This window comes from Trichomycterus rosablanca, unplaced genomic scaffold, assembly GCF_030014385.1.
Source record: "Trichomycterus rosablanca isolate fTriRos1 unplaced genomic scaffold, fTriRos1.hap1 scaffold_182, whole genome shotgun sequence".
Classification (NCBI taxonomy): Eukaryota; Metazoa; Chordata; class Actinopteri; order Siluriformes; family Trichomycteridae; genus Trichomycterus; species Trichomycterus rosablanca.
Window position 1 is genome coordinate 71,763 of NW_026947010.1, and position 27,450 is coordinate 99,212.

Here is a 27,450-nt window from a genome sequence, read left to right on the forward strand (position 1 = left end):
GTATTTGATTATTTATAATGTTATAAATGTATTTGATTATTTATAATGTTATAAATGTATTTGATTATTTATAATGTTATAAATGTATTTGATTATTTATAATGTTATAAATGTATTTGATTATTTATAATGTTATAAATGTATTTGATTATTTATAATGTTATAAATGTATATTATTATTTTTAATGTTATAAATGTATTTGATTATTTATAACATTATAAATGTATTTGATTATTTATAATGTCATAAATGTATTTGATTATTTATGTTATAAATGTATATTATTATTTATAATGTTATAAATGTATTTGATTATTTATAATGTTATAAATGTATTTGATTATTTATAATGGTATTAATGTATTTGATTATTTATAATGGTATTAATGTATTTGATTATTTATAATGTTATAAATGTATTTGATTATTTATAATGTTATAAATGTATTTGATTTTATAATGTTATTAATGTATTTGATTATTCATAATGTTATAAATGTATTTTATTATTTATAATGTTATAAATGTATTTTATTATTTATAACGTTATAAATGTATATTATTATGTATGTTATAAATGTATTTTATTATTGATAATGTTATAAATGTATTTTATTATTGATAATGTTATAAATGTATATTATTATTTATGTTATAAATGTTTTTTATTTTTGATAATGTTATAAATGTATTTGATTATTTATAATGTTATAAATGTATTTGATTATTTTCTGCTTCAGAACTGAACAAGGATTTCTGCTGCTCCTCGTGTCCACATTCCTCTACAACCCAAAATCAGCTCCACAATCACATCAAGAGCTGCAACCATGATAAATATGAGACTCTGGTGAAGATTAAGACTGAACATGAGGATCTGACGCCCACCAGAAGCTCCAGTAATCAGCAAACGTCCTCTGGTACTTTCAGCATTAACACCCCTCTCAGTCCCACACAGGAAGAAGGAAACGTCTGCTCACAGTGTGGGAAGAGCTTCAGGTTCCAGTGTCATCTCAAAATACACCAGCGCATTCACACTGGAGAGAAACCATATCAGTGTGCACAGTGTGGAAAGAGTTTTAATACAAAGAGTGAGTTTAAAATACACCAGCGCATTCACACAGGAGAGAAACCGTATCAGTGCTCACAGTGTGGAAAGAGTTTTAATACAAAGAGTAAGCTTAAAATACACCAGCGCATTCACAGTGGAGAGAAACCGTATCAGTGCTCACAGTGTGGAAAGAGTTTTAATATACAGAGTAATCTCAAAAAACACCAGCGCTTTCACACTGGAGAGAGACCATATCAGTGCTCACAGTGTGGGACGAGTTTTAATACACAGAGTTATCTCAAAACACACCAGCGCATTCACAGAGGAGAGAAACCGTATCAGTGTTCACAGTGTGAAAAAAGTTTTAATCAACAGAGTTATCTCAAAATACACCAGCGCATTCACACTGGAGAGAAACCGTATCAGTGTTCACAGTGTGGAAAAAGTTTTAATCAACAGATACATCTCAAAAAACACCAGCGCATTCACACTGGAGAGAAACCGTATCTGTGCTCACAGTGTGGGAAGAGTTTTAATACACAGAGTTATCTCAACACACACCAGCACATTCACACTGGAGTGAAACCGTATCAGTGCTCACAGTGTGGGAACAGTTTTCTTACACAGAGTAATCTCAAAACACACCAGCGCATTCACATTTTACAGAAATGATGCTCACAGTGTTGGAGCTGCTTTGCTCATTTCTCAGCACTTAGACACAAGTGTGACTCATCAGATTGTACCAAACAAGCTAAAATATAAAATATAGTGAGTGAGTGAGTGTTGGGGAGAAATGGTTAGCAATGAATGAATTATACTGTGTAATTAATAGGTAATTAATTACACAGTAAACATTAATAAGTAAATAGTAATAATAACAGTATAAATCTTTTGGTTAAACTATTACTGGGAAATAATGTGATTATCTGTGGACAGGTGTCTTTTATACAGATAACGAGGTCAAACAGGTGCCATTAATACAGGTAATGAGTGGAGGACAGAAGAGCTTCTTAAAGAAGAAGTTACAGGCCTGTGAGAGCCAGAAATCTTGCTTGTTTGTGGGTGACCAAATACTTATTTTCCACCATAATTTACAAATAAATTCTTTAAAAATCCGACAATGTGATTTCCTGGATTTTTTTTTCTTATTTTGTCTCTCATAGTTGAAATGTACCTATGATGAAAATTACAGACCTCTCTCATCTTTCTAAGTAGGAGAACTTGCACAATCAGTGGCTGACTTAATACTTTTTGGCCCCACTGTAACTGAGGCAGCCCAGAGCTTAACTTAAACTATACACTCTAAAAATGCTGGGCTGAAAACAACCCAACCTGGGTAATTTGGCAACCCAGCGCTGGGGAAATATTGGACAGAACACATGATGGGTTATTTTAACTTGTTGGGTTGTGTTGTCTTCCAGACGGTAGAAGAGAGAAAAGATCATGTCCAGAGTGAGTCACTTCTTTCAGAATCCCTCTGGCTCTGTTTAGACAGCGAGTTCTGAAGGTGTCCTCCAGTGTGGGCAGGGAGCGTCCAATAATATTTTGGGCAGTGTGTATAAACCTTTCCTTTCTGCTACTGTGCAGTTGGCATACAATGCATTAATGCAGTAGGTCAGTATGCTCCCCACGGAGCAGCGGTAGAATGTCACCAAAAGCTCCGTGTTCAGGTTAGTTTTCCTAACTAGGGTGTGTTCTCATAAAATATAGCCACTGTTGAGCTTTCTTGACCAGAGTAGTGGTGCTTGTGGTCCAGGTAAGGTCCTCTGTGATGTAGGTTTCCCGAAACTTAAAGCTGGAGACTCTTTCCACTTCCTCTCCTTTGATGTTTAAGGGAGTGAGGTTCTCATTGGACATGTTGAAGATTTGGGCTGGTGGGCACAGTCTCTGAGTTCTTTTCCTGGGATCCTATCAGAAATATAAACAAATGCATTGTTTTGATGTCAAGATGTTTTAAGTAGGCAGCCGTAGCCTAGTGGTTAAGGTACTGGACTAGTAATCAGAGGGTTGCCGGTTCAAGCCTCACCTCTGCCAGGTTGCAACTGTTGGGCCCTTGAGCAAGACTCTTAACCCTCAATTGCTCAAACTGTATACTGTAACTGTACTGTAAGTTGCTTTGGATAAAGGCGTCTGCTAAATGCAGAAAATGTAAAGTAAAAAAAGATGATTTAGGGTTTTTTTTCTGCTCTTAAACATAGTAGAGTGCCACTTAAGAACACACCAGGTATATTGTCAAAGGGACTATAACACATAAAACATAAACACATAAAAGCACTTACCAGTCTAGAGGTTTATGTCAAAGTGTTTGAACTGAGATTCGTTGGCAAGTGGAGCAGTGAAATCCTTAATTTGTTTTGGATCATTTTTTCCAAGAGCATTTGTGATGGACCTGAGTTGTAGCAGCATCTCTAATACAGTCAAAATTTCTCTCTAAATTACTGTTAGTAAAATATAATTTACAATATTCAGTTTCTAAATACACACACACACACACACCTTATACACACACATAATACACACACACGTGTTATACACACACACATCAGTACACATTACACACACACCATACACACACCTTATACACACATGTAATACACACATCAGTACACAATCACACATCATACACATGTATGAGGTGTCAATACCAGGGTGTGTCATGGTATGGGGGCGTGTCAGTACCAGGGTGTGTCATGGTATGGGGGTGTGTCAGTACCAGTACCAGGGTGTGTCAGTACCAGGGTGTGTCATGGTATGGGGGTGTGTCATGGTATGGGGGTGTGTCAGTTCCAGGGTGTGTCATGGTATGGGGGGGTGTCAGTACCAGGGAGTGTCATGGTATGGGGTGTGTCAGTACCAGGGTGTGTCATGGTATGGGGGTGTGTCATGGTATGGGGGTGTGTCAGTACCAGTACCAGGGTGTTTCATGGTATGGGGGTGTGTCAGTACCAGGGTGTGTCAGTACCAGGGTGTGTCATGGTATGGGGGTGTGTCAGTACCAGGGTGTGTCATGGTATGGGGGTGTGTCAGTACCAGTACCAGGGTGTGTCATGGTATGGGGGGGTGTCAGTACCAGGGTGTGTCATGGTATGGGGGTGTGTCAGTACCAGTACCAGGGTGTGTCATGGTATGGGGGTGTGTCAGTACCAGGGTCTGTCATGGTATGGGGGTGTGTCAGTACCAGTACCAGGGTGTGTCATGGTATGGGGGTGTGTCAGTACCAGGGTGTGTCAGTACCAGGGTGTGTCAGTACCAGGGTGTGTCATGGTATGGGGGTGTTTCAGTACCAGGGTGTGTCATGGTATGGGGGTGTGTCAGTACCAGTACCAGGGTGTGTCATGGTATGGGGGTGTGTCAGTACCAGGGTGTGTCAGTACCAGGGTGTGTCATGGTATGGGGGTGTGTCAGTACCAGGGTGTGTAATGGTATGGGGGTGTGTCAGTACCAGTACCAGGGTGTGTCATGGTATGGGGGGGTGTCAGTACCAGGGAGTGTCATGGTATGGGGGTGTGTCAGTACCAGGGTGTGTCATGGTATGGGGGTGTGTCAGTACCAGTACCAGGGTGTGTCATGGTATGGGGGTGTGTCAGTACCAGTACCAGGGTGTGTCATGGTATGGGGGGGTGTCAGTACCAGGGTGTGTCATGGTATGGGGGTGTGTCAGTACCAGTACCAGGGTGTGTCATGGTATGGGGGTGTGTCAGTACCAGTACCAGGGTGTGTCATGGTATGGGGGGGTGTCAGTACCAGGGTGTGTCATGGTATGGGGGTGTGTCAGTACCAGGGTGTGTCAGTACCAGTACCAGGGGGTGTCATGGTATGGGGGTGTGTCAGTACCAGGGTCTGTCATGGTATGGGGGTGTGTCAGTACCAGTACCAGGGTCTGTCATGGTATGGGGGTGTGTCAGTACCAGGGTGTGTCATGGTATGGGGGTGTGTCAGTACCAGGGTGTGTCACACACACACACACACACTTATACCTAGTGTACCCTGTTACCCCAGGACATGGGGAGAACATGCAAACTCCACCCGGGAATCGAACCCAGGACCCTCCGAAAGCCGTCCCACAGTGGAAATCAAGTCAGTATATGTGCAGTCACATGAATCCAGTCATGCCCATATATGGTAAAGGTAAATTCACTCTGCTGCCTCGGAACGCTGTGACATCACAATGTGGACCTGTGCTCTTCAGGAGCAGCATTTAGATTTTCTCCTCATTTACGATGGCTGCTTCTCTGAGACAGAGGTTTCTGCGTGTGCTGTATCGCGGGGCGCCTCCCCGGGCGTCCTCCGGGGGCGACCCGGGTCACGGGGGAGGTGCGGCGGCAGAGGAAGCGCTCCTGATGGAGGGGTTTCTGTTTAAGAGGACCAGGAGTGTGTTTAAAACCTGGAACAGGTCTGTACACTGATGCTTAGTGTATATATTAGGAATTATATATATATATATATATATATATATATATATACAGCATATATATATACTGTATATACACTCAATATTATATATATACACTCAATATTATATATATACACTCAATATTATATTTATACACTCAATATTATATATATACAGTGTATCACAAAAGTGAGTACACCCCTCACATTTCTGCAGATATTTAAGTATATCTTTTCATGGGACAACACTGACAAAATGACACTTTGACACAATGAAAAGTAGTCTGTGTGCAGCTTATATAACAGTGTAAATTTATTCTTCCCTCAAAATAACTCAATATACAGCCATTAATGTCTAAACCACCGGCAACAAAAGTGAGTACACCCCTTAGTGAAAGTTCCTGAAGTGTCAATATTTTGTGTGGCCACCATTATTTCCCAGAACTGCCTTAACTCTCCTGGGCATGGAGTTTACCAGAGCTTCACAGGTTGCCACTGGAATGCTTTTCCACTCCTCCATGACGACATCACGGAGCTGGCGGATATTCGAGACTTTGCGCTCCTCCACCTTCCGCTTGAGGATGCCCCAAAGATGTTCTATTGGGTTTAGGTCTGGAGACATGCTTGGCCAGTCCATCACCTTTACCCTCAGCTTCTTCAATAAAGCATTGGTCGTCTTAGAGGCGTGTTTGGGGTCATTATCATGCTGGAACACTGCCCTGCGACCCAGTTTCCGGAGGGAGGGGATCATGCTCTGCTTCAGTATTTCACAGTACATATTGGAGTTCATGTGTCCCTCAATGAAATGTAACTCCCCAACACCTGCTGCACTCATGCAGCCCCAGACCATGGCATTCCCACCACCATGCTTGACTGTAGGCATGACACACTTATCTTTGTACTCCTCACCTGATTGCCGCCACACATGCTTGAGACCATCTGAACCAAACAAATTAATCTTGGTCTCATCAGACCATAGGACATGGTTCCAGTAATCCATGTCCTTTGTTGACATGTCTTCAGCAAACTGTTTGCGGGCTTTCTTGTGTAGAGACTTCAGAAGAGGCTTCCTTCTGGGGTGACAGCCATGCAGACCAATTTGATGTAGTGTGCGGCGTATGGTCTGAGCACTGACAGGCTGACCCCCCACCTTTTCAATCTCTGCAGCAATGCTGACAGCACTCCTGCGCCTATCTTTCAAAGACAGCAGTTGGATGTGACGCTGAGCACGTGCACTCAGCTTCTTTGGACGACCAACGCGAGGTCTGTTCTGAGTGGACCCTGCTCTTTTAAAACGCTGGATGATCTTGGCCACTGTGCTGCAGCTCAGTTTCAGGGTGTTGGCAATCTTCTTGTAGCCTTGGCCATCTTCATGTAGCGCAACAATTCGTCTTTTAAGATCCTCAGAGAGTTCTTTGCCATGAGGTGCCATGTTGGAACTTTCAGTGACCAGTATGAGAGAGTGTGAGAGCTGTACTACTAAATTGAACACACCTGCTCCCTATGCACACCTGAGACCTAGTAACACTAATGAGTCACATGACATTTTGGAGAGAAAATGACAAGCAGTGCTCAATTTGGACATTTAGGGGTGTAGTCTCTTAGGGGTGTACTCACTTTTGTTGCCGGTGGTTTAGACATTAATGGCTGTATATTAAGTTATTTTGAGGGAAGAATAAATTTACACTGTTATGTAAGCTGCACACATACTGCTTTTCATTGTGTCAAAGTGTCATTTTGTCAGTGTTGTCCCATGAAAAGATATACTTAAATATCTGCAGAAATGTGAGGGGTGTACTCACTTTTGTGATACACTGTATGCTGACCAGGCATAACATTATGACCACTGACAGGTGAAGTGACTCTATCAAGGAGCGAATTGTGATGGATAGATGACTGGATCAGAGCATCTCCAAATCTGCAGCTCTTGTGGGGTGGTCCAGGGAGGGTAGAGTGGTAAACCAGTGACAGGCATGTGTGGTCCGATTCAACAGACAAGCTCCTGTAGCTCAAAGGTAGCAGCAGACCAGTCATGATGCCCATGGTGACCCCTGTCCACGTCACTTACCTGGGGGAACACATGGCATCAGGATGCACTATGGGAAGAAGTTCTGCCAACATTCTGTTGGGAAACTTTGGGTTGGGTCACTCTGACACGTAGCTACTACCTAAGCGTTTGAGGACCACGTCCACCCTTCCATGGATTCCCCAGATCTCGATTCAACCGAGCATCCGTGGGATGTGCTGGAAAAATGAGTCTGATCAATGGAGGCCACGTTATTAGGAAAGTGGTCATAATGTTATGCCTCATCGCTGTATCTTCTTCAGATCTAAACACCGTATAATTTAAATCTGCATTGTCGCACTCACCAGCCTGCCGCCATCTGATTGAACAATGCCTCAAGAAGAAGCCCAGCAAGCGTCTCACCCTCGGGCAGATCCTCCTGCACGGGTGGTTTGATGAGTAAGCCGAAGACTAGGTTCAGATGATGTAGATCTTTAACCGTAGAGGTTTCTGAAGGCTTCTGCTAACGGTAAAAATGATCAAACCTTTTAAGATTTGAGCTTTTTTCCAGGAATAAGAAGGTTCGAGAGCTCTGGCAGGTCTTTCTGGGTGAGTAGGAGATGATGAAGGTTTGATATCTATGCAAGGTTTAAGTCTCTATTCACAGGGCCTCACAGAACCTTACCGGACCTCCAGGACGTCACGATAGCTTAATGGTAGAACTCTATAAACTAACATCTCCAACCTTTCAGGGCTGGATCGTGTCTAACTGCATTTCTTGCTTGTTTTCTCGACGCAGGTCAACGAGCATCTTGATCCGGAAGACGAGGAGATTATTCTTACAGTTACCAGCAGCTTCTTTGTTTATTAAATAAATAAATTGTTCAATAAAGACGTGAACTGTACCGTCGTCTGTGTGTCTGTGTGTTATTAGCACGCTTTTAGGCGTCTGTTTGCACACACTTTGATAGGACACCCAAAAGACGGGTATGATACCGCTTGAGATGCGTCTCCAATTTAATTGGAGGCCACCTGTGGTCAATTGGATTGATTGGACACGATTGGGGATCGCAGACACCTGCTTATATGAGGTCCCACAGTCCACAGTGGCCATGGGGTCAAAGGAATCGTCTACAGACCTCGGAAGCATAGATCTGGGCAAGGGTACGGACCACCAACATTCATAAATGGAAGAAGTCTGGCCTGGCCGGGAGGTGAGCAGGAACCTCCGGCGTATCCTTGTGGAGACGTGAGAACCTTCCAGAAGATCAATCATTTGAACTAGGTGCCAAAATGCACCTACAGGTCTTTCGGACCGCGAGAAACAAGTCACGTCTGGAGGAGACCAGGCACCCGGCTAATGCCACACCCACTGTGAAGCATGGTGGTGGCAGTCCTGATAGAGGGGAAGATGAATGCAGCTGATCCGTCCTGTAGTGCTTATATATTTTATTTATTTGTATTAAACAGCACTGAAACACACTCATTTTAGGACGACCTTTTGAGGTTTTCAGTGTATTTCACTGTGCACATTCTTTAAAAAAAGTTAAATTGTTCTATTTCATTTATTTTTGTTTATTTAAAATAACACTATTAAACCTACATCTCTCTGATGGTCTGATCTATAAGCTGTCTGTTCTGACATGCTGCTGAAGCCCGGCTAGCTCAGTCGGTAGAGCATGAGGCTCTTAATCTCAGGGTCGTGGGTTCGAGGCCCACATTGGCCGAGTATCTTCATTTAACATCTACAGAAACCAAAAGGTCTTTCTTCCACTCTGTACAGCTGGTCTCCGGTGACTTATCAGGTGGATGTTTGTGCTTGTAGGACTGTTGTTTACTTGATGTTTTTCAGTTACTTATTTCCACTGTTCTGTGGGACTACACATTGTGCAATAAAAGGCACTCCTTTCTGGGTGGGCTCGAACCACCAACCTTTTGCTTAACAGCCAAACACGGTAACCGATTGCGCCACAGAGACGCGCACAGCTGTTTCATTGGAGGGTACACACATGTCACATGACTTGCTAACATTTACAGAAGGGCAATTAAGTTTGGCAAATTGAAATAATGGCATGTTTGTGACCTGAATGAGAGCGGCATTAAAAAGATCTCACACTTGTCAAAGACAACGTTTGAAGCTCAGATCAATAGGACCTGCTAGTTAGAGAAGGATCACTTGCTTGTTAGTTTATGTCCAAAAGTGGGTGTGCCCCATACGGGGATTGAGCCCATGACCGTGGCATTATTAGCACCACGCTCTAACCAACTGAGCTAACCTGCCAATGTCTAAGGGCAGGTCATATACCCACATACCCGATACACTACAGCCCTTCAGTTATGGACCTGCCACACGGAAACGATGGAGAGCTTTACTGTTGTTAAGCAGAACAGATCTTCGTGTATTTTTCTTTTAAGAATAAATAAAAGCTGATGCTTTTAACCTCATACTTTCCTAATACTTTTATTTTACACGGTCTACATTTCTTTTAATCTTCTGCCATGAGCCCATACGAGGATTGAACTCACAACCACGCTCTAACTAACTAAGCTAACCAGTTAAACTTTTCTCTTTAAATCTCTGTACATAATTCTACACTAACTCCATTTACCCAGCTGCATGGCAGCACAAAAAACATTTAAGATTCTGCACACTTTCAGTGAAGATCTGCAGAAATGAGCGGCTCCTAAACTGAATTTGGTTGTTATTACACCAGAAATGCAGCAGTTTCATGTTATTTTAATGATCCGAGATCTCAGTCCTACTTCAGACATCTCTGTCTCGTCATTTCTTATGATCAGACTTTCTTAATACACATCTAAGAGGTTTTGTGGGTTCTTATATGTGTGAACTATCTAAACTATATTGTGGCCTCCCCCAATGAGCTAGATGCCAGACAACGCCACCCCTTGGTTTATTCCTGGAGCAAAGGGGAAGCTCCGTGTACAAGAAACTCACAAACGCAGGTTTAGAAAAGTACAAAAGATCAATTTTATTAAATGTCATTAAAGTCATTAAAAACCACTGTCAGTTTGGTTCCAGGACAAGGATAAAACAAAACACATGCTCTACTGAATAGTAATAATTGGGGGGAAGCTGGGAAACCCACAGATCTAATGTCAGTAACAAACGTGGCTAAATTCTACGACTAAGAAAATACACTCTGCAATATAGTATGACACAATAATCTCTCACACTACACAGCACTGCAAATCGATCACACTGGTGAACAACACCCGATTATACCCACCAACCTGTTGGTTTCCCACCATCCCTCAATTACCCAGCACTATAAGACCTTTAAAAATAGAGCAGCATTCCCATAAAAGCTAAGGCCTATAAGTTTGAGGATACAACAATAAAATTGCTAATAGCAGCACAGTCGAACAGTTTCAGAGTACAAAGGAAAAAGAATAAGAAAAGAAAAAAAACGGAAACAGTTGGCAACCCAAGCGGCTGTACAATCTATAAAGTGCATACAAAGAAGTAAAAATGTTACATTCTGTACATGGACTAATTCATGAAACACACCATAGAACACTTTTCATAATGGCAATGTAAACAGAACATACCAATTTTCACAGAGCAACTGGATAACACTCCCAGGCAAATATTACGTGACCTCGAGCCTGGACAATTCAAAATACACAAAAATGAATTGTGATGTACAATATAGCATGCACTTTACCATCTTTGCTATACAATAAATACCAAGTCTTAACCCAGTAACTTTATTAGCAGCATCCAAGCTAGCAGCAGCAACTCTAACCAGTCGGAAGCCAGCAGCAGTAGCCAAAATTCTAGTTTAGAATTCTAGACTAGATTCTGGTCTAGGCGCCGTCGTGAGCGGCAGCCTCTCCAGTAGCTCCGTCAGTGTTTTACTTTTTCAGCGTTTCTATTGTGTTTTTCTTTTATTCTTTATTTTGTGTCACGTCTTTTTCTCCCTTTCTCCATCATGAACATAACTTTTTCACAAGGGGGCGGCAAAAAACATACTTATTCAAAGGAACAACTACTCTCCTTAAGGAGGAGATGGAATGCTGGTATTGTCCACAACATACCGGAGGAGCTAAGACCCAGGTACCGCGGACGCAGAGCCGAAACTGCAGGAGAACAACACGAGGGAGGTCTGCAACGGCATGAAAACCATCACTGGCTGCAAAAAGAAAGGAAGAAACTCAGCAGAGGGGGACGTGGTTAGAGCGAACCAGTTCAAACTTTTCTTTAATAGGTTTGATAGCCCTGCTGCAGTTAACACCTCCAAACCCCCACCACCAGCCAGTAGTAGTAACGACTGCACAGTTACCACCTTGGATTCCCCATCATCCTCCACACCAGCTGCTGATTTGGCACACCCCCCAACCATAACTACAGGTCAAGTCAGAGGTCAACTGAGGAGGCTTCGTCCCAGCAAGGCAGCGGGCCCAGACAGGGTGTGTCCGAAAATGCTGAAAGCATGTGCTGTTGAACTGGGGGAGCCACTCCAATACATCTTTAACCAAAGCCTGAGACTGGGGAAAGTCCCCACACTGTGGAAAACATCATATGTCGTCCCAGTCCCCAAGAAAGCACACCCCAGCGAGCCAAACGACTTCAGACCAGTCGCCCTGACGTCGCACATCATGAAGACGTTTGAGCGACTGCTACTCCACCACCTCAGACCACAGGCCCATCACGCACTGGACCCACTGCAGTTCGCCTACCGAGAGAAGGTGGGGGTAGAGGATGCCATCCTCTATATGCTACATAGAGCCTACTCTCACCTGGACAAGGGAAGCGGAGCGGTGAGAATTATATTCTTCGATTTTTCCAGTGCGTTCAACACAATCCAGCCACTCCTATTGGGAGACAAACTGGCGAAGATGGGGGTGGACTCATTCCTGGTGACCTGGTTCGTGGACTACCTCACAGAGAGACCACAGTGTGTCAGGCTAAAGGACTGCTTTTCAGATATACAGTGTATCACAAAAGTGAGTACACCCCTCACATTTCTGCAAATATTTTATTATATCTTTTCATGGGACAACACTATAGACATGAAACTTGGATATAACTTAGAGTAGTCAGTGTACAGCTTGTATAGCAGTGTAGATTTACTGTCTTCTGAAAATAACTCGACACACAGCCATTAATGTCTAAATAGCTGGCAACATAATTGAGTACACCCCACAGTGAACATGTCCAAATTGTGCCCAAATGTGTCGTTGTCCCTCCCTGGTGTCATGTGTCAAGGTCCCAGGTGTAAATGGGGAGCAGGGCTGTTAAATTTGGTGTTTTGGGTACAATTCTCTCATACTGGCCACTGGATATTCAACATGGCACCTCATGGCAAAGAACTCTCTGAGGATGTGAGAAATAGAATTGTTGCTCTCCACAAAGATGGCCTGGGCTATAAGAAGATTGCTAACACCCTGAAACTGAGCTACAGCATGGTGGCCAAGGTCATACAGCGGTTTTCCAGGACAGGTTCCACTCGGAACAGGCTTTGCCAGGGTCGACCAAAGAAGTTGAGTCCACGTGTTCGGCGTCATATCCAGAGGTTGGCTTTAAAAAATAGACACATGAGTGCTGCCAGCATTGCTGCAGAGGTTGAAGACGTGGGAGGTCAGCCTGTCAGTGCTCAGACCATACGCCGCACACTGCATCAACTCGGTCTACATGGTCGTCATCCCAGAAGGAAGCTGACGCACAAGAAAGCCCGCAAACAGTTTGCTGAAGACAAGCAGTCCAAGAACATGGATTACTGGAATGCCCTGTGGTCTGACGAGACCAAGATAAACTTGTTTGGCTCAGATGGTGTCCAGCATGTGTGGCGGCGCCCTGGTGAGAAGTACCAAGACAACTGTATCTTGCCTACAGTCAAGCATGGTGGTGGTAGCATCATGGTCTTGGGCTGCATGAGTGTTGCTGGCACTGGGGAGCTGCAGTTCATTGAGGGAAACATGAATTCCAACATGTACTGTGACATTCTGAAACAGAGCATGATCCCCTCCCTTCGAAAACTGGGCCTCATGGCAGTTTTCCAACAGGATAACGACCCCAAACACAACCTCCAAGATGACAACTGCCTTGCTGAGGAAGCTGAAGGTAAAGGTGATGGACTAAACCCAATTGAGCACCTGTGGCGCATCCTCAAGTGGAAGGTGGAGGAGTTCAAGGTGTCTAACATCCACCAGCTCCGTGATGTCATCATGGAGGAGTGGAAGAGGATTCCAGTAGCAACCTGTGCAGCTCTGGTGAATTCCATGCCCAGGAGGGTTAAGGCAGTGCTGGATAATAATGGTGGTCACACAAAATATTGACACTTTGGGCACAATTTGGACATGTTCACTGTGGGGTGTACTCACTTATGTTGCCAGCCATTTAGACATTAATGGCTGTGTGTTGAGTTATTTTAAGAAGACAGTAAATCTACACTGCTATACAAGTTGTACACTGACTACTCTAAGTTATATCCAAGTTTCATGTCTATAGTGTTGTCCCATGAAAAGATATAATAAAATATTTGCAGAAATGTGAGGGGTGTACTCACTTTTGTGATACACTGTAGTAGTCAGTAGCACTGGGGCACCACAAGGGACTGTACTTTCCCCTGTCTTGTTTACCCTGTACACCTCCAACTTTAAGTACAACTCTGAGTCATGCCACATGCAGAAGAAGATGACACTGCAATTGTGGGGTGTATTGGGGCGGGGAGGCAGGAGGAGGAATACAGGTACCTGGTGGATAACTTTGTGTCATGGTGCACGTCAAACCATCTACAGCTGGACACCTCCAAAACTAAAGAGATGGTGGTGGACTTCCGGAGGCACAAGCCCCATCTTCGACCTATCACAATTGAGGGGGCTGACGTTGAGGTGGTCAGGACCTACAAATACCTGGGACTACAACTCAACGATAAACTGGACTGGACAGATAACACAGCCACTATTTACAAGAAAGGACAGAGCCGTCTCCACTTTTTGAGAAGGCTTGGGTCCTTCAAAATCTGTAAAAAACTCCTGCTGATGTTCTATCAGTCTGTCGTCTCCAGTGTTCTTTTCTATGCTGTGGTGTGTTGGGGTGGCAACATGAAGAAGAGCGATGCCACACGACTGGACAGGCTGGTGAGAAAAGCCGGCTCTGTGATTGGCACAGAGCTTGACACCTTCATGCAGGTGGCTGAGGAAAGAACTCTTTTTAAAAAAACTCTTATCAATCATGGACAATACACAGCACCCTCTGAACAGCACCATCACCAGACAGAGGAGTGTATTCAGTGATAGACTGCTGTCTCTGTCTTGCTCTACAGACAGGCTGAGAAAGTCTTTTGTACCCCAAGCAGTCAGACTGTTTAACACCACACAACGACGGGGTCGTTAAACCGAATCAACAACTCAAACATACATTTGTATTGCCACTTTACATATTCTGTACTTACATTCTTGTTTTCATACCTGTATGTATATATCGGTTATAATTTTATAATTTTATCTACATACATACTGCTATTATTATCTGTATGTTACCACCACTATTCTCATCCATATTTTATGACATATTTTATATCTGATACACAATCTCTATTCATATTCTATTTTATATACATATATATACCCATAAATTATACATTGTAGATATTTATAACTATAACAACATCCTTATCTCTATATTTATTCTTATATATCTGTATATATTGTTTATAAGAATAGATACACTGCTGCTTTTATCACATGTACAGATGCCTAATTTGCACATGCTGTTATTCTGTTGTATACCATATGCTGTATTAATGCACCTTATTTTACTTACTTTATTTTGTATTTGTATTTGACCTTATTTTGTATTTGTATTAAGCTTTCTCTTCTTTGTTAAAACTACTGGAGACCAATAATTTCCTTCGGGATAAATAAAGTATCCATCCATCCATCCATCCATCCATCCATCCATCCATCCATCCATCCATCCATCCATCTAAAAGCTACAACCAGGGGCCACAAAATGGTTATTTAGCTTAACTACATGTTTAATAAATAAAACACATACATACCTGCTCTAGCATAGAGCAAACGGCATTAGTCAGACACTATCCTGCTGTTTGTGTTCTCCCACACGGCCAGGTTACTTTAGCTTCCGGCTAATAACAGGCAAAGCAGCATTGGATTATCAGTCATATCGAACAAAACAGAACCGAAATAAAACGAATGCACTCCACAGTACCCTTTCTTACATACGGTTCTATATCTACTTTAAACTGTGTACCACGCTGTCGCCAAACAGCAGCAGCTCAGCTCCACTCAGACCAGCTAATGCTACCGGGAACCAAGGCGTCTCGTCTATGCCCGTCCCTCACTATCTAACAGAAAAAAAAACCATTTCAGTCGCTGGCTACAAATATTACATTTGAAACAAACAAACGAGTAACGCAACCGACCTTCACAGCAGCCAATGCTCCACCAAACAGCCCAGGATGCCGAACGCCGCTACCCACACTAGCCCAGCAACGAGGCAAACTACCCTCAGGACCCGAAGGTGTCCGCCTAAATGCCCGATTGCTAGGACCCTAGCTGGCTCAATAACTGCCTGCTTGGCTTCAATCTAGGACATATCCTCAAAAAGACGAAACCCCTATACCACAGGCTACAATCTATTTCTTAAAGTTCTTGATTGAGCTTAATGCCGCCAACCAGTGACTGGACCAGATACGACTCAGGTCCTGCACGCAGTAAGTAGTGCTGAAGGAATCATATGAACGCTTATATGAATGGAAACATTGTAGAAATGAAAAAGAATCGTTTATAAACATAGTTCTCAATCACTATGTGTGAACTACTCAACAACTCGATCCGAGCTACTCGAGAATCGAGATATCTAGCATGTCAGATTTCTGGATCTGAGTTGGCCGACTGGCTATGAGTGCTATGTCGAACAGCCAATGAGAACACAAGATACGGTGTGAGGGGAAACGCAGGGGAGGAGTGTAAAAAGGTGGGACAGGGGCGTTAAATAGTTTATATCAGAATACATCAGCACACACACAAGTTTTACAGTATATCTGACTTGATCGTTCTCTACAAAACATAACACCAACATTGCATTGCAAAAAATATTTATTAACCTCCAGCTCACTATAGAACAATCCAAGTCAAATCCACTTAAATTTATTTATTTTTCTTTTTGATTTTACGCTGCACATCAGCGCACAAACTTTAATCGCTCGCTACTTGTTGACGTACATTTTTGGACGTGGTATCATTAAACCCCTCGTCACATCTCGCGTTTGTTTTCGTGACAAAACGTAGTTTGGGAGACCAGAGAAGCTCGCCTGTGATTCCAGTTGGTGATAGATGGTGTAGTGTGTGACCCCCTATCAGTGACCAGCCTTGGGCAGTTGTAGCTTAGCGGTTAAGGTACTGGACTAGTAAGCAAAGGTTCACTGGTTTACTGGCCCTTGAGCAAGGCACTTAACCCTCAATTGCTTAGACTGTGTACTGTCTTAATACTGTAAGTCGCTTTGGGTAAAAGCGTCTGCTAAATGCCAAAAATTTAAATGTAGTGTGAAATACACACCGACTTGAAAGACTCTCGATTACAAGAGATCCAATCGTGTAGTGTGAACTGTACAGCGACCTGACGACTTGGAAAGTCGTGTGGTGTGAACTTGAAATAAGTGCATAGCACTGTCGCCTCATAGCAAGAAGGTCCTGCTTTCAGTCCCCAGGTGGAGTGGTCTGGGTCCTTTCTGTGTGGAGTTTGCATGTTCTCCCCGTGTCTGTGTGGGTTTACTCCGGGTGCTCCGTTTTCCTCCCGCAGTCCAAAGACGTGCAAGTGAGGTGAACTGGAGACACTAAATTGTCCATGACTATGTTCAATATAACCTTGTGTAATTACTTTGTTTATTAGCCTGAAGTAAACGTTTAGCTAGTCATGTGACCCATGTGTACCATCCAATAAAGCAACAGTGCCTGTGTCTTTGGGGCGCAATTGGTTAGCGCGTTCGGCTGTTAACCGAAAGGTTGGTGGTTCGAGCCCACCCAGTGACGAGCGCCTTTTATTGCACAACCTGCCTGTTGATCAAACTAATATGAGACACAACAACAATGTGTAGTCCCACAGAATAGTGGAAATAAGTAACTGAAAAACATCCAGTAAACAACAGTCCTACAAGCACAAATATCCACCTGATAAGTCACTGGAGACCGACTGTCCAAAGTGGAAGAACGTTCTTTTGGTTTCTGTAGACATGTAATGAAGATACTCGCCCAACGTGGGGCTCGAACCCACGACCCTAAGATTAAGAGTCTCAAGCTCAACCGACTGAACTAGCCGGGCTTAAGCAGCATGTTAGAACAGACAGCTCATCGATCAGACCATCAGAGAGATGTAGGTTTAATTCACTAACATCACGACCAGATTAAGAACTAATTCACAGTTTACAAACAAATACAATTCAGAATATAGCAATAAGAACTAAATGTAAAAGTGTAAGTCAGTCGCGTCTTTCTGCTCATACTGAGTACGTATATATATATATATATATATATGTATATATATATATATATATATATGTATATATATATATGTATATATATATATACATATATATATATGTATATATATATATACATATATATATATGTATATATATATATATATATATATATATATATATATATATATATATATATATATATATATATATATATATATATATATATATATATATATATATATATATATATATAGTGGGGCCAAAAAGTATTTAGTCAGCCACTGATTGTGCAAGTTCTCCTCTTTAGAAAGATGAGAGAGGTCTGTATTTTCATCATAGGTACACTTCAACTATGAGAGACAAGATGAGAAAAAAAAAAATCCAGGAAATCACATTGTAGCATTTTTAAAGAATTTATTTGTAAATTATGGTAGAAAATAAGTATTTGGTCACCCACAAACAAGCAAGATTTCTGGCTCTCACAGACCTGTAACTTCTTCTTTAAGAAGCTCTTCTGTCCTCCACTCGTTACCTGTATTAATGGCACCTGTTTGATCTCGTTATCTGTATAAAAGACACCTGTCCACAGCCTCAAACAGTCAGACTCCAAACTCAACCATGGCCAAGACCAAAGAGCTGTCAATGGACATCAGGAAGAAAATTGTAGACCTGCACCAGGCTGGGAAGAGTGAATCTACAATAGGCAAGCAGGTTGGTGTGAATAAATCAACTGTGGGAGCAATTGTAAGAAAATGGAAGACATAAAAGACCATTGATAATCTCCCTTGGGGTCAAGATCTCATCCTGTGGGGTCAAAATGATCATAAGAACGGTGAGCAAAAATCCCAGAACTACACGGAGGGACCTGATGAATGACCTGCAGAGAGCTGGGACCAAAGTACAAAGGCTACCATCAGTAACACACTACACCGAGAGGGACTCAAATCCTGCAGTGCCAGGCGTGTCCCTCTGCTTAAGCCAGTACATGTCCAGGCCCGTCTGAAGTTTGCCAGAGAGCTTATGGATGATCCAGAAGAGGATTGGGAGAATATCATGTGGTCAGATGAAACCAAAATGGAACTTTTTGGTAAAAATTCAACTCGTCGTATTTGGAGGAAGAAGAAGAACCCAAGAACACCATACCTACTGTGAAGCATGGGGGTGGAAACATCATGCTTTGGGGCTGTTTTTCTGCAAAGGGGACAGGACGACTGATCCGTGTTAAGGGAAGAATGAATGGGGCCATGTATCGTGAGATTTTAAGCCAAAACCTCCTTCCATCAGTGAGAGCATTGAAGATGGAACGTGGCTGGGTCTTCCAGCATGAAAATGATCCCAAACACACCGCTCGGGCAACGAAGAAGTGGCTCCATAAAAAACATTTCAAGGTCCTGGAGTGGCCTAGCCAGTCTCCAGACCTCAACCCCATAGAAAATTTGTGGAGTCCGTGTTGCCCAGCGACAGCCCCAAAACATCACTGCTCTAGAGGAGATCTGCATGGAGGAATGGGCCAAAATACCAGCTACAGTGTGTGCAAACCTGGTGAAGAATTACAGGAAACGTTTGACCTCTGTCATTGCCAACAAAGGTTATGTTACAAAGTATTGAGTTGAACTTTTGTTATTGACCAAATACTTATTTTCCACCATAATTTACAAAAAAATTCTTTAAAAATCCTACAATGTGATTTCCTGGATTTTTTTTTCTCATTTTGTCTCTCATAGTTGAAGTGTACCTATGATGAAAATTACAGACCTCTCTCATCTTTCTAAGTAGGAGAACTTGCACAATCAGTGGCTGACTAAATACTTTTTGGCCCCACTGTAATTATAAACTGACTTCACCATTCAACAGTTCATGGGGCCACAGTGTCACAAAGTCTTGTGTGTCGCAAAGTGTAGATCAACTTTCCATTTTGAAGAATGGATGTATTTGTTATGCCAAACCAATTCTCAACATGACAGTTCATGTCTCTTGTTTGACCTGAAGTAAGGTCATCATCTGTTCTTTTATCCCCTAGCATTGTCCCACTTCACAGATGAAAGATTCCAAAATTATTGTCCAAAAGAACTTTCAGGACAATGACAGGCATTGTCTTCATCATTGTCTTTTATATCCACTGTGGTTTTAACTTCTTCTTTGCATCATCTCAGACTTCTGGCTTGTCATCATCTGTATAATACCCAAGGAGTTGTGATCTTTCCTTGAGTGTAAGGTCCTTGAGAATTTCAAGACAGCTGCTTTGCCAACAAAACAGTACTGAAGTGCCTAAAACTCTCACAGCCTTCCTCCAAAACAAGTGTTCTGCAGTCTGGTAAAATATAGGTGGAGAAATCTTTAAGTCCACGGTCAATATTCTACTGTGCAATAACAGAAACAACTGCCTTGATAATATGAGCAGAGTGAAGATGCAAAATTGTAAATGACTTTATTTCTGCCCATGACTTGCACTTCTTGGCAGTGCATATGTTTTATCCAGGTACACATCAATGTGCTCTCTGTTAAATACCAAAATACCAGCCTGCATCAAAGCTCAGCTGTAATCAGTCTCCACATTATGAACTCTGAGGCTGGTATACCTGGACAATTTAAGCACCAACTGTTTTAAAAATGTTAGTGGGGGAGTTGATAGAGGAGAAGCATCTCGATCTTTTCCAGGTAAGGTAAGGGAGTAATACAGGATTCTTCAATTTTGTTTAGGTATTGTAGGCGCCACACCTCCTGTTGCATCTAAGTACAGTAGTACAGGTGTACAAGATGCTAATCCCTGTTTCTGTGTAACCCAGTGTACTGAACAAACTGGTCTCACTCATTCATAACTTGCAGTGTGAGGTACAATTCCATCAGAATGTTGTCATGTATCTGGATGGATTTTCTTAATTCTGTGGCAATTGTTTTCATGATGTTTTTATTTACACCATCTCTTCAATTGGTGGTGTTCTTGGTTGTCTGTGGTACTCCTGGCTAACTCCATGAACTTCATGTTCTCCCAATTTTTCCTCTGCGTCTGTTGCTTGCTGGAGTAAACCATGTCTCTGATTTTAGATGACGAATCGGTCCATGATGGAGAACAGTCACTGTGATGTGTGTCCGAAGTGGGTTGGGCTTATTTTGTATTGTAAATAAATACAGAGCGTTGCAGGATGTAAATTTGTAAATGGTATGTCCTCTCCTCTCAGGTAGGGAGTAAAGATAAAGTAAAGATTTCACTTTTTAAACTGGTTTGGCTCAAACAAATCCATAATGTGTCTCTCTGTTTGAGATTAAATCTTCAGATGGTTCTTCTAGGTCTTTAATGGATACTATATTTACCTCGTTCGTTATTTCCAAAGATATCCACACTCAATCTTCAGACCATATATCAGAACTGTAGGTCTGCTCTTCCAGCTCCATTTCCTTTGTAGGACTTTGGCATCGTTCTAATGTGAATAAGACAGTTATTATTATAATATTAACAGTTATTATTATTTGTATTATTATTAGCAGCATGCTTTACACACTACACTGAAAAAATGAACTTAGTAAATTGTACATAATAATGAAAGTAAGCTGCTTAAAGTGTAATAGAAATTATTATGTTGGGTCATATGGTCAAAACTGCACATGTGCACGAACAACTTTGACGTGCACGAGAATTTGAATATCTGAGATACTTCATCACCTTACAATAAAAAACATGGTAAGATATTACATATTATCTATTATTTGACGTTATTAACACACTTCTAACATCTGAATGGCATTTATGTACATAAATATAGTTTGTTAAGTAAAAAGTTAAGGTTAAAGGAGAACTTAATTTTTGATGGTTAGCTAGGTAGCTAAACGGCTTAACGCTTTTATGGCTAGACTGGACAAGAGGGGGCGGACACACAGAGATGTTTTACAAAAAGATACTTAATAGTAACAAAAGAAAAGCCTAATATACACAAAACCAAACACAAACACATGACCTATGCTGACTGCAAAGCTAAGTACTAAACTAAACACACATGAACTAAGCTAAAGGCTAAACTAAATGTTAATGCTAATCTAAACATGAACTAGACTTCTAGGAATGAACAAACAAGAACATGAGCAAACTGGACCAACCTGACAAACCAAACCGCTGCAAGAGAGCCAATACAACATAAGGCTTGTTCGAGATGAACTGCGCCTCGCCTTGGTGGTCAGCGAGAGCTGCCAGTTGCAGTTGGGGGAGGAGGTTAAAAGAAAGCCGTCAAGTCGGACAGTCGCCACCTGCAACAAACGTGAGCTATAGCGGATCTCGCGGCGTTCCTGTTCTACGTGGCTGATGAAGTGGATGCAGTAGAAATCGCTCTGCTTTTGCGTGAAATCGAACTAAACATTCTTGATCATTGAGCAGGTTAAGCCCAGCGTTTGTTTTCCAAATCCATAGTGGTGAATATAGATGACCATAAAGTGTCAAACTAAGTTTCTGTAAAATCTGTAAATAAATATAGTTTTACTCATCATTCATTTATCTTGTAGATTGGTGAAAAAGAAAAGTTCTAACAAACATGTTATCAAACACATATTTATGTTATTGAATAGATTTAAATATTTGTCTACAACAGTTTAAATGAATAGACCTAAACTAAGTAGCCTATTTTTCAAGACTGTTTATTGAAACATTTCACATGAAAACGTGTGAATACATAATTCCAAATATATGGTTTGTTCAAGGTAGAATTAGTGAATATGATAAACAATGTATATAAAAGTGTTCTAGAAATAATTAGATGGAAATTATAAAGTGCACTCAATCAGACCTTAATCATTATGGTTGTGTATATGGTAAATAGACTGCAATTATATTGTGTCAAAGTGGCTTAAAGTCCAAACTGTCTACATAATTATTTTGTCTACGTAAGGACTTAATCACATTTACCCTTCTTTAGGCTTGTTCCAAAAATACAACATTTTGTAGAGGATGTTGTCCCCCTCTATAGTCTCTCAGAATTTAGAGGTCATTTCAGACATTCTGAAAGCAAAGTTTAGGAGACTCCGATGCCTGCACTTGAGAAATGTCCAATCCATCAGCTCAGCGGTGTCAGCTTGTTGCATTCTACACAGTGTTTGCTTGGAGCCAGTAGACCATGGTGATGATGTGCAGGATGAAGAGGATGATGAACAGCATTCACTACAACCTCACAACCAAGATGTAATTCATTATAGAGACATAATAAAAAAATGTTTTGTGTCATCTTTAACTTCATGCCTTTTGGAGATAATTTTATCTTCAACTTGCTTAACTGTTTACAGTAACAGTAATTTTAACCGGGGTGCCCAAATGTTCGCATGCCACTGTATTTTATAGATGCATTGTTAAACAGTATACTTCAGTATGCTCACCGATGTGCCCAGTATGAGTCACTAATGAATAATGTGGTTAATAAGTACATTGTACAATTGTGCTTCTTCGAGCACTGACACATCAGTTATTTAGGCATTGATGATGAATAGTGGCTGTGGTTTATTGAAGATCAATCTCTTAACACAATCATCTTCTGAACAAGATTGTTTACCTTCTGGCCTTGGTTCTTGTAAAGAAACATGACACCATGTTCATCCACACATTTTTATTTATGTAGCATATTTTAAAATGTTTACAAAGTTTACAAGGAAGAATGAAAAATAAATCAAAGTGTAATAGTGATAGAGTGTTATTAAAAACAGTTAAGATATAAAATATTACAGCAATTCAGATTGCTTTATATTAATAAAATTGAAAGACAAGAACCATCAGAAGTTCTAGAAAAACATCAAGATAAAAAGATATGTTACATTAAAGAAATATCAGGTAGCTTACTTGAGTCTTTTCATGATATGGAATGATAATTATAAAATATGTTGCAATTTGTACGAAAATAAACTGTCATGCTACTAGAAAGCATGATAGTATTTCGCAAATATCAGGTCTTTTTTTATTTTATTTTTTTATTATTTTTATTATTTTAAACAACATAACATACAGAACAATAAAAAAAGAATACAAATTCTCGTGGAGGATGTCATACCTATAAATTACAATCTAGGGGGTGCAAAATAATAATAATAAAAAAGAAAATAAGATAAAAAAAAAAACAGAGGAACAAGCCATACAATAATACAATGAGAAACTTAAAACAGTAAAATATCAGGTCTTTAAGACAAATAAACAGATTTAGAATGAAACGAAACAACCGCCAGAGGATTCAGCGGAGCTTCTAGCCAATGAGGATTAAGCTCTGTCGTCATCAAGCCGTCTCTCAGGTAGCGCAGCCCGTGGAGAGCAACTGCAGTGACCGGTTCCGCCGCCTGCAGCCGCCGCGCTCTCGCAAGATTATAACGAGTCTGTCATCATGACGCGCCGGTGGCGCCGACGCAAGTCGGACAAAAAAAACTAACCGGCATGCACCGTACCAAGCCAGGCGGCGATCGGTCTGCGCAGCGCCGGGTTAAGTCGAACAAGCCTATAGTCTCCAGTGACTGTTTCCCAACTGCCTTCTTAAATGCTCTCAGCTCAGACCAGGTACAGCTGGGTCTAATTACCTGGAGACCAATCACAAAAGGGGTGTGGCACCTAAACACTGAACATGCTCTGGGAGTACAGAGGTACAGAATCAGTGACATAGACAAGTTATAATAATAATGATTAAATTCACTAAAGCTGATCGCATGGATTTAATTACACATGTTGATCTGCATGTTAGTAGGAATAAAGGGCCGGTTAGCTCAGTTGGTGAGAGCGTGGTGCTAATAACGCCAAGGTCGCGAGTTTGATCCCCGTACCCTCTTTAATGATTAAAGGTAGCATGGTTGAGAGAGAGTCAGGTGAGCCTGTGCTGCGTATCAGGACTTTCTAACCTGAGTAATTTAATCACTGAAAGTAAGAATACCACCCTGTTCTTCTGCCATCTTTAATTCTGGCTTCATTTCACCTAATGAACGTGGCATGACCTTTATAAATGCTTACAATCAATTTTGTCAATAGCAAAGATAAATAAATAAATAAAAAGAGAGCTGCTGTGTAATTTAGTGAATTCTTGTACTGCACATGGCAGAAGACTAAAAGAAATTTAGATCGTGTAGAATAAAAGTATTAGGAAAGTAAGAGGTTACAGTTTTACGGTTACGGTTTTATTTATTCTTAAAAGAAAAATACATGAACCTCAGTCATCTCACACGAAGATCTGTTCTGCTCAACAACAGTAAAGCTCTCCATCTTTTCTGTGTGGCAGCTCCATAACTGAAGGGCGGTCAGTGTAGAATCGGGTATGTGGGTATATGCCCTGCCCTTGGACGTCGGCCGGTTAGCTCAGTTGGTTAGAGCGTGGTGCTAATAACGCCAAGGTCGCGGGTTCGATCCCTGTACTGGCCACACCCACTTTTGGACTTAATCTAACAAACAAGCTGCTACAGAAACTGCTTAGTTAAAGCAAATAAAGACACATTTAAAATGTTCACCTTTTATTACAGGTTTAAAGTTGCATAAAACAAATGTTTATTTGAATTATCTCACAAGTCACTTCTCAGTTTTAAAGGTCAAAGGCAGCAGCATCTTTTAGATCAGAACAGCTATTAACATTAAATATCACTAAAGAGGAAATCCTGAAGACAGCAATGTAAACCTTTCATTTAAATACAAGCTGCAGTAAAGTTACATAGTTGATCCATGATAAAAAAAAACCTCACAGCTCAGCACAATGGTTAAACTGCACAACCCAACAAGTTAAAATAACCCATCATGTGTTCTGTCCAATATTTTACACAGTGCTGGTTGCCAAATAACACCTTTTCACCTGCATTCAGCCTTTTCTTTCCTGTATACCAAAAACAGTCGCCAGTGCAGGTCTACAACACGTTACAAAAACACAAAAGAGCCATAAAAGCTTCCAGCAGCTGGTATTCCCAGGCAAGTCTCCCACCCAAGTACTAACCAGGCCCACCCCTGCTTAGCTTCCGATATCAGACGTTCATCTGTAGTCAACCTTTTCTTCACCAGCAGCACAGTGATTAACAGAGTGACAGTGGGACCTAGTAGCAGTACTGGTAGCTCTTATTACATTTAGTAGTAACACTTTAAATAATAAATGCTCTGAATTTCACTTCTACTCTTTTCTGTTCTTTCCTCTCCTGTATGAATGCGCTGGTGTTGTTTGAGATTACTCTGCATAGTAAAACTCTTCCCACACTCTGAGCAGTGATGATAGTTCTTCATGTTTGTGCTTTGATAAGACTGTAGAAACTGTTTCCTTGGAAAGCAACAGAAACAAAGAAACAAGTCGATTAATTAGAATTACTTTTACTACATTAATACCACAATAATATTAAACTCTTCACCTAGTAATAAAAACATTAAATTCACTTCACGTCTAAGTGAGAATCTGAATTCAAAGAACATCAGGATAAAATACTTATAAATACTGCAGATATTAATAATTAAATAACTATAAATAACTTGCAAATAGTCCTGCACCAAGCAAATCTAATCCAGTTGATGACAGGACTAATAATTAGCTCACAAGTGTAAATCTTTGGTGTGCTGGGAGTAAAAAAGGCTTCATAAATCACCACAATTATGAGCATAAAGCTATTTTAAACTGTCTGAATATATTAACCTGATAATATTAAATAACATCATAAAATAAAAAGAACAACAAATGCAACATAAATGTAAAATAAACTAAATATAAAAAAGCCTTTACCTTCCTGTTAGAATACTGGCAGCCACTTTAACAAAGCTGGTGTCTCCAGCAGGTCGTTTCTAATGAAGAACGTGCAGAAGATCCTTCTTACCAAGTGACTTAGCTACAAGTCTAGAGTTTAGTCCTTAAATAGAGCTGAGGACAAAGACCCAAGACCAGTTCAAAACTCTGCATTGGTCAATCATCAGACAACCATTCACACCTTCTTGTGTGAAGTACTAGCTCATTATCTATGGAACGTGTGTAAATGAACTAGATGGAGCCACAAAGCATGATGGGTGAAGTCTAACTACACCCATTTATCTCAGCAGAAAAGTTATTTACATTTAATCCTAAACACAAACAAGGAATTGAAAGGCTATTCTGTAAAGTGAAATGACATGAACTTAGATAAAGCTTTTATGATAAGAATCTAAGTCATGTAAAATGCTGTATGTATATTTGTGTGAATTAGTTTCTACTGTATATGAGGAACAATAAGAAAACTAGAAGAGGAAACACCCACCTATAGATTTATCTGTATTTATGGTGTAGAAATATGTGAACTGTTGGATTTACTGAAGCACTTTCTACATTCTGAGCAGTGATACGAGCTCACTAAGGAAACATAAAGATTAATAAAGTGAAGGAAACAAAACCTGAAAATAAGAGCTTTACCTTCCGTTCAAATCCTGTTCAAACTGCTGAGAATGAGAGCAGTTCATAACTACAGGAACACAGACTGTACTTGTACTCGGTCTGTTTACCTCCAGCAGCAACTGGAATCAACACTAAACAATTCAACTCTACCCAGGGTTGCCAAGTCCAGCACAAATATCCAGCTCAAATTCTGTCTAAACCCGTCC

The 27,450-nt window shown here is 41.0% G+C and overlaps 2 long non-coding RNA genes and 1 other non-coding gene across 3 annotated transcripts; all 3 read left to right on the forward strand.

Moving 5' to 3' along the window:
- Positions 1–880: 880 nt before the first annotated feature.
- LOC134306044 (uncharacterized) lies at positions 881–2,170 on the forward strand. Its single transcript, XR_010008894.1, has 2 exons — positions 881–1,089; positions 1,986–2,170. It is a non-coding gene; the product is annotated as an uncharacterized LOC134306044 (long non-coding RNA).
- Positions 2,171–5,285: 3,115 nt separating this feature from the next.
- On the forward strand, positions 5,286–8,351 carry LOC134306045 (uncharacterized). The gene is made up of 2 exons (XR_010008895.1): positions 5,286–5,442; positions 7,815–8,351. It is a non-coding gene; the product is annotated as an uncharacterized LOC134306045 (long non-coding RNA).
- Positions 8,352–25,204: 16,853 nt separating this feature from the next.
- trnai-aau (transfer RNA isoleucine (anticodon AAU)) lies at positions 25,205–25,278 on the forward strand. The gene has a single exon. It is a non-coding gene; the product is annotated as a tRNA-Ile (tRNA).
- The last annotated feature ends 2,172 nt before the right edge of the window (positions 25,279–27,450 follow it).